Source organism: Microtus oregoni, unplaced genomic scaffold, assembly GCF_018167655.1.
Source record: "Microtus oregoni isolate MIOR12 unplaced genomic scaffold, Mior012 000006F_ref0000085, whole genome shotgun sequence".
In the NCBI taxonomy this organism is placed as follows: Eukaryota; Metazoa; Chordata; class Mammalia; order Rodentia; family Cricetidae; genus Microtus; species Microtus oregoni.
In genome coordinates this window covers 38,089,359-38,098,447 of record NW_024543065.1, presented here as the reverse complement: position 1 = coordinate 38,098,447, position 9,089 = coordinate 38,089,359, and the positions used below count along the sequence as shown (strand labels likewise).

Here is a 9,089-nt window from a genome sequence, read left to right as displayed (position 1 = left end):
CCTTGAAGTGCCCCCAGATATTGTGTAGTTGCCATCCTGGAGGTATATTCTGTCTGTTACCTTATCAAAACTCTGTGATAACTTCTGAAAGTCAAATTCAACAGCCTGGACCCTTTCAGGTATGTTCCTAGTACCCTTAGATAAGGAGTCAATTTTGCTTATCATGGTATTAATCTTATCAATTAATGCCATATACTTCCATAATGATAATATATGAAGAAGGAAGCTGAAACATAATAACCAGGAAATTGGGGTATCTCCATAGGCATATAGGCCTCTTGTGATTTCTTCCAAAGTTGCAGTAAAAGCCACAGCTAGAGTCCCATTAAAAACGGCACCTGCCATTTTACCTGTTAACCAGCAGATGGTGCTGTTTCCAAGTTGCGACTGGAATCAATGGAATGGTGTCAGGATAGATCCTGTGGTACTTGAGAAGTTAGATGTACAAAAATTCAGCAACTGATAAACAGCATGGTTCACCCGAGGCACTCGCCCTGCTCTGAACCAATACAGGGGGTCATGACACAGCTACTGTGCGAACAGCTGACTGCCTGCCCAGCATCCCTATGCTGTTCCACTGGGACAAAGGTCACAGTGCAAACACATAACGCTGTGGCGTGTATTTCAAATAGTGCTTCTGCTGAATGTGGCAATGGCTTGCTCTCTGACTCCTGCTGCCCAAGCGCTGCACTTAAAACCTGCTCAGACTGTCCGGGCCCATGGATCCCAGGAGGTGTGGAGTTTCCGTGGTTGAGGGAGGGCTCATACCAAGCTGAGCTGGCCAAACCGAGCTGGCGGCAGGTAGCCGAGCCAGAGGCAGGCAGCCAAGCTGGGGGATGGGGGAGCCAGAGGCAGGCAGCCAAGCTGGGGGGTGGGGGTGGGGGTCAGTGCTAAAACCAAACATTGGGAGCCAGATAAAGCACAAAACCATTCCACACAAGTATGGATTCAAAGGATTATTTATTTGAGGGGAAAAAACTTACAGAACACCATCCTATATGACAGCCAGGAAAGGAGTCTAGTCGCTGGAGCAAGAGAGCAAATGGAGGGCTGCCACTGCTTTTTAAAGAGAAAGAGCCCACACCCTAGTGGGCTGGTATCTCACCGTCTATTGGCTGAAGGAGTGGAAGGAGCTCCCATAGCAAACTTTCATATACTTCATCTTAAAATCTTTTTCTACTTCTTCAGCTATGTTGGAATATAGAGAGACTCAGTGGTAAGATAGCTAGACACTGTTAGAGACTTATTGCTCTGGCTGTTATTGATTGTGTTCCTATACTGGCATCTATTCATCTGAATTTGGAATAATTACAGGACTAGGTGCTCATTTTTTTTTTTCGTTGCCTATTTTGTCCCCTGGTTTCTGTTTGCTCCCTGGATTATCTGAAAGTGTGATTTTATTTCCTGGTTTCCTGACTGCTCTGATGACTTATGCACAGGAAATACCTGCTTATGTTGGAGGCTGGTCTACTGGGATGAGTTGGGGCATGAAGTTTAGAGGACAAGGTCCATTTGGTCTCTTGGGAGTGGTATCAGATACACAAAGAAGCCAACAGAAGCATTTGGGATACAGAGATTACAAAGAATCTTGGGTTACTGGTGTTGTAGTCTGCTGGCCAGGAATGAGAGGAGTTAGTCAGCTTTCAGCCTACTTGTTGCTCTTTGAAGATCAGGCCTGCTGGGTTTGGAGGTAGGCACAAAACAATGAGTGGGAAGAGGAAGGTTAGATTGTGAAGATATGTGGCATCCACAGGATATGTTACCAGGGAAAAATGGAAGGCACCCAAGTATGTTCTGCTACAGAGCTGGTAGATGAGACCAGAAAATTTAATCTGCAAGAACAGAGAAGAGGTGTGCAGGTAGCCTATACCTGGTTTTCTGGCAGGCATGACCTGTGAGTTTTCAGGTAATGTTTGAAAAAGTTGAGGGCTGGGGCAACGAAATGAGAGAGGGTAGGGAGGTTGGAAAGGGAAGATCTGTGTGACTCCAAGGAAATGGGAGCAGGAGTAGAGAAGGTTGTGGGGAAAGCTGCTGCACAGGTGGGGATGAGGCTAAGAGGTTGAATCTGGGAAAGCAGAGAAAGAGGAAATGGTATGCATGAAACACATCTTTTTGGTTGGGTTAAAAGCCAACACACAGTATGGAATCCATGATTATACTGCAAGCCCAAGAAAAGACATTTAGCTGTCCAGAACATTGTCCTCAATGCAGCAATTCACACTGCTGTATGGTTATATAAATGTGATGGACCTTCCTGTATACTCTCCCAAATATTAATTCTGATGCTTGCACTGAGGGAATGCTATTAGCCAGTGGACTATAGTTACTATGGATTTTTCAAAACTGTCATGTCATGTTTCTGAGTATAAGTACTACTGTAAAGCAGCACCCTGATTCTTTGCCATCAAAAGGAAATAAATTTTATATATGTGTGATACAATGTATACATATATGATATGATTATATGTGATATATGATGTGACTATATACAGTGTCATATAATATGCACACACACATACATATGTATATATCACCCTTTCAACAAGCTGGTATATTAAGTGAAGGGGATAAATAAAAAATATGCTCAGAGCTAGAAAAAGGGGACTTGTGTTTCACTATTTCCTCAAAATTGATGTACTTTGCATATGGAGTAAGAATCAGAAGCCTCAGTAGTATCCTGAAATGTAGAAATTTTATGAAATTCAGAATATTTTGTGGCAATGCATTGGTGTGTCAGTACTGCATTTTTCAGTGTGACTGGAAATCAGGTGTGATGATGCTTCAAGCTACATTGGTTTTACATTGGATTCACTTGACTCCCTGGGATCTTTATGTATCATTTATATGAAAAATTTGTTGGAAAAAATGTGTGTGTGTGTGTGTTTTCTTTCTGTCTGTCTGTCTTTTTATGGAGCATGTGTACATGAGTGAAGTTGACCATGAAGAGTAGAGGCATTTCTGTTCTCTCAGGAGCTGGATTTAAAGGTGGTTGTGATCTACTGAACATGCTGAGAATAAAATGAGGTTCCTCTGGAAGATTAGTATGCACTTCTACCTGATAAGGTATCTCTCTGGTCTTGTATTGTGGAGGTTCAAAAATGTGAGTCTATTCCACCTTGTCTGAAGGTCTGAGCATTTCAGCTTGCTCAAAGATATTAACAACTACTGCAGCTACACATCCTAACCAAGGGTATAGTTATTTGGTGTTTTTGACATTAAGATGTCCCTTAGAGGTTTATCCCCTCCACCCTGACCAAAGGCCAGAAAATTCAACCACACCTGCTCTTTCTTTTGAATAAATAGGTTTGACCTAGGTCCTGGCTGACTTCAAGGTACTTGGCCTAGGGTGGGTTCACTGCTGAAACAACATAATTCATTTCTCATGAATTAGTGGCTTGATGTCTCAAAGTATTGAAGCAAGTAACTGTTTTAATTGTTGTTTGTATCATGTTAAAGCAGTCTTTCACCTTTCCCCCCTCACCCTCATGGTATTGTGGTATAAATGTATATGGAAAATTAAACTTGGGCAATTTCAGTATTCACTAGAACTCCCTCCTGGTACTATCCTATGTTTCTGTTTATCATTTTCCATTGTGTCTTCATTATTTTCATTTGTTTCTCTAATCCCCATCCCCCTACCCTGTTAAGGGGTATTCTTGTTGAAGCTAGTCCCTGACAAAGTATGCTACAATTTTGATAGGAATCATAGTTTACCATGGTTTTGGACAGTGACTTCTATAATGTCTTCCTTGGCTTAATATTCCAGTGTTTTACATTTTAAGAGGGTTCACTGCCTTTCTTATGCTTATTGCAAAGTATAGTTAAGACTATTATGAATGAACTTGTTTCTCTGATTTCTTTCTCTGTGTATTTGTCACTAGTATGTAGAAAAAAATATTTACTTGAGAGTGCTCACTTTGGATCTTGCCACATGTGGAAAGATTTTTCAACTCTGAGTGCTCTCTGGAAGACTCCTGAAGACCTCTTCTGTATGGATATATCATTAGCAAATCAGGACACTTAGATTTGTTTTTATTATTAATTTAATTACTTCATTTATTTTGCATACTGACTGCATTTGTCCCTCTCTTCTCTCCTCCCATTTTTTCCCTCCACCTTTCCTCTGTCCCCCCAAATCCTCTGTTTCTGTTCAGACCTTCCTTCCATGGTTGTCAACAAAGCATGACACATTAAACTTTTCTCATCCTGGCAAGGCAGTCCAGTTTGAGGAATAGGTTCAGAAAAGCCTGTCAAAGTATCCAGGGCACACTCCACTCGCAGTGATGAAAGTCCCACAAGTAGGCAAAGCTATATGATAGTCACACACACATAGAGGTTTTAGGTTAGACCCATGTGGGCTTCTTAGCTATTGGTCTAAAGGCTGTGAGCTCCTATGAGCTCAGGTTTGTGGTCACTGTGGGTTCCTTTGTGATGACATAGACCACCCTGGCACATATAATCCTTCATTACACTCTACTACAGCATTCCCAGAGTTTGGCCCAGTGCTTGGCTATGGATCTCTACACCTGCTTTCCTAACTACTAGATGAAGTCTTTCTGATGACAATTATGATAGTCACCAATCTGGTCACAGGAGATGGCCAGTTCAGGATACCTATCCACTATTATTAGGTATCTTACCTTGGGTCATCCTTATAGATTTATGAGAGTTTCCATTGTGCCAGGTTTCTACATGACCCTGAATTGGCCCCTCATCAAGTAAGACATTTCTTTCATTAATGTCTTCCTCTATCCTGCTCCCAACCAGATCCCTTTTCTTCCTATTCTCACCCACTCCCACTATATTTCCATCTGTATCTTCCTATTCCCTGTCTTAATACTCTAGGTAAGCTTCAAGTCTGTATTGCACAGGAGTGGAGAGGTAGGACAACCTTTGCTTTTTCTGAACTCAATGGAAGTGTTTAAAATTTTTCTCCATTTAAGATTATGATGGATGTGGGTTTGTCATATACAGACTTCATTATGTGGAAATACATCTCTTATATCATTATTTTCTGGGGAATTTTTATTCATGGAATTCTGAATATTTTCAAAGGGTTTTCTTTCCTCTGTTGAGACAATCATATGGTTTCTGACTTGAGTTCTTTGCCTAAATATATTACATTCCTCTATTTGCATATGCTAAACCATCTCTGCATCTCTAGAATGAGGCCAGCATAAAAGTGTTGGATTTCTTTTTTGATCTGCCCTTAAATGTAATTACAAGAGTTTTATGTGGGTTGCCCAATGTTCATCAAAGTTATTCATTTTATTTTCCACTTTTTTGGTTTTGATATTAGAGTACATATAAAGCAGTTTTTCATTTTTTATGGGATAATTTTAATAGGGATGATGCTTGTTCTTTTTTTTCTGACTTGCTAGAATGCTTAAGGGAATCCATGTGAGATGGCATGAATTAAATTGTGATATACTTTTTTGAAAAAGCATGAAGAAATACCTATTTACCTCAGAGAGCAAACTAATGGCAGAATAAACTTAAGAATGAAGTCACATAGAATGAGGATGACTATAAAATAAAAACATATATCAAATCTCTCTCCTTCCTATGAGACTCTCTCTCAAGTTCATTTCTTATTATATTATTGTGGTACAGAAAGTGAATTCAGTGCCAATCCCTGTGAAGCTAGTCATCAGAAGTGCTTTTCATAAAAGACTTCTTGGGGAGGCTCAACACAGAAAAAGAGGAAACACACCTCAGAAAAAATTAATATTACCAGTGAATTCTGCAAAGTTTGGAAAAAGAACAAGAATGCCTTGGGGCTACTAAAAGGTGTAAAAGGGCTTGTTTATTGTGCTTTGGATCTTGAGTTGATCTGTGACTCACTAATATGACAATTAAAAATGATATTATACAAGAGGCTTTTATTCAGGTACAGGACTACAATTGAAAGACTTTCCAAGATGTAGCCTAGAACCATGTCAGTCTAAAAAAAAAAAAGGTTGCATTTTGGATTTTGTAATTGTCTTTTTTAGTATAGTAACAAAAGTTTATCTTGTAATAAGTGCAGAGGTGGTTTAATTTTTTAACAAGACCAGACAGTTTTTTATAATAGTTATCAATATGCAGCTCATTTACAGCAACACACTGTAGTGACGCAACTGTAATATAATGTGAATTAGTTTTCAAAGTTATTTCAAGTAATGCCACTAATACAAAACCCAAAGGGAGAAAAATAAAAACACTTCAATTTATTTACAGTTTCCCATACCTGCCACAGCAAGAAAAGCTAAGATCAAATTGATGTCATATAAAAGCAATTTATAAATATACAAACAATTATCTAATTTCTGAAATTCAAAATTGTTTGTGTTCTTTGATCCCTTGTAACTTTTACATTTTATGTTAAGTCTCTTAGTACTATTTCTTAAAGGATAGTAAAAACAATATCAGTAACTATGTGCTCACATGCTCCTTCATACATTCATGCATGCAAAAGCATTCATGTACATTTGAAATAAAATTGTTGTTATACAAAGCTGCATTTCTTTATAATAAAATATTATGTGGTGATTACAGTTCTCTGAGCATGATGATTCTGCAAGTGTTGTAGACAGGCTGATCTTTAATTTAGGATAATTTTTAATACTTTTTCCAAGGAAAACAAAGCCGTAATGCACTGGAATAATGTCTCATAAGCAAATAGGGGCTGACAGAAGCAAAACACATTGAAAATATTGCATGAGTGCTCACCAGATACCAGCTGAGTTTAACCACAAAATTTAAACAAATGGTAAAAAGTATGGAGAGTGTATAAAAGACAACAAAGATGCTCACCAGGAGAAGAATGGTTTGTGTTGCTCTCAACTCAGGGCTAGATCTAGGGGAGATAATGGTCCTAGACATATGTTGCATCCTCTTCTTGTGCCTGTGCAAGATGAGAATGATGGAGCCACTGGAGCATAGCATCACTACCATGCACACAGCACCAGGAATTATCACATATACTACATGTAGTATTTCATCAGTTTTGTCAAAAGGAACAGAAGAACAGTAACCCAAGTCTTTGAGACTTGTGGTGTTTTTATTGCAGAGTTTTGCAGACATATGCTTAAGCGAAACAATGCTAAAAAGAAGAGACAAGATCCATGTCACATACATGGAATAGCTGATGTACTTGGGAGCTTTCTTTTTAAATCCTCTTGAAATAGCATCCTCAGGGCTGATAGTGATGAACTGGAAGACACTCAATAAGCTCATGCTGCCAAATGACACACTTCTACCCACTCTGTGAAGGTAGGAAAGCAGCTTGCACTCAAAATCATTGAAGAAACATTTCAACCCAAAAGCTGCCATTGTTTGTGGGACACCTTTACACAGGAGAGTTAAGAAGTTTGCCACAATCAAGTGTATCAGAATCCAGTCCATGCACTTTAATCTGTAAGCCTTGAAGTAAAGCAAGGCATAATTGTAGAGGAAAGACAAATTGCCTAAAACTCCAACCACAGTCTTTGATAACAAAATTGTCCCTATAGCCACATCACCAATTGCCACTGGATAAGTCCCCATGCCTGAGCCTGAGGAAGCAACAAGGGGAGATAGGCATAGGTTGCCTGCACCATGTTTCCAAAACCCAACATTTGATATCCAACTTACTACCTATAGAATTAATAATAAGTGATTCATTTTGTGTATATGAGGACTTGCAATGTACAGATGCCAGTTTCATAAAACAGTATACAAATTGTTTACTCTTCCGAGTCTACGAAGCAGATACTATTTCTTAATGTTTTTACAATGAAGATGAGGAAATCTGAATCACACACAGTGTAGATGAGATTTTGGTATTGTGGTTATTTCAGAATAGTGAGTGGAAGGAATTGGCTGGCTGGCTATGAAGTGAGTTCATAGCCATTTTACATATTTCATTAGCACAAGCTGTTTATTGTTTTTTTCCAGGTATGATTGTGGAGTACTTACTTCTGCTTTTGACTTATTTATTGTATACTGCAGGGCTATAATTTCATGATTTTCTTTCTTCATTTGTTTGTGAACATTAAGGACATAAAACAATATCAATTATTAGTAAACACTGAGTAGGTTGATAGAGGTGCGTGAACTCTGGGAACACAATAGCTCAGGGCCCTGCATCATGAAGAGCCTGTGAAATGAGTAAAGTGCAGCATAAATCTAAAGTGTTGATCTACAGCTCACTTACTTTATTTCATAAAAAACAGCACATAAAACAACTACAATACTTAGTCACTACACGTCAAGTAGAAATTGCACAATTGTAAAAGTGTGTATTTCATAATCTGAACATAAGTACCAATCATTAGTTGAGCTAAATAGTGCTATTAGCTATTAGCATCTAAGCATTTTGTAGACTGATTTTTGTAACATGTTGCGTACACAAACTTGAATGATTGTTACTCATGCAGATAACATATGATACACTTTTCAGATCTCATTTCATTGAATGTGCTTACAAGGCCTTAGTGTTTAGGTTAATATTAATTAAGTAACAAGAAACACAGAACAGAAAGTAGAATCCTCTTCTGCCTTCACATAGTCACAAGCTCTCCCTTAGTAACAATAATATTTTAAAGCAATAAAAACAGGATTTGACTTCCTGACAAGTGATGCTTACTAGCTATAATTTTTTAGTTCTTCCTAAATGTCCTAAGCAGCCTTACACAGAGAGATAAGCTCTTGATCAGAGATGAGGATTTTGTCAGGAAGGTTACTGCTACAATCTCAGTAACCTGCCCCATCTGCACAATTAAAGAAATTCTTGGACATTTTCCAGAAACTCACAGTTTTCTACAGAACTAGATATTTCCTGTATGTTTATCACATATTTGAGAACAAACCTTGACACAATAAACATACAGTGTTAAGAACCTTGAAATCCAGTTTAGGATTGTGGTGAGGGATCAGTAACAGTCTTATTAATATAAATCTCTGATTACCTTAAAAATAAGATTTCATTGCCTCTTGGACAAAGATACAACAGTCACTGTGAGTGAAGATTTGATTCAATCAGAAGAAACAAGCTGGGGTTTGAGTCTAGATCCCATGTTTTTTGCTGATATGAACCCTTTTCTCGGGAGCAGCAGACTCTTCTTTGG

General features: G+C 38.5%; 1 pseudogene; it reads right to left on the bottom strand.

Annotated features, from left to right (window-relative positions):
- Positions 1 to 6,600: 6,600 nt before the first annotated feature.
- LOC121449781 lies at positions 6,601 to 7,580 on the bottom strand (annotated as a pseudogene).
- Positions 7,581 to 9,089: the final 1,509 nt, after the last annotated feature.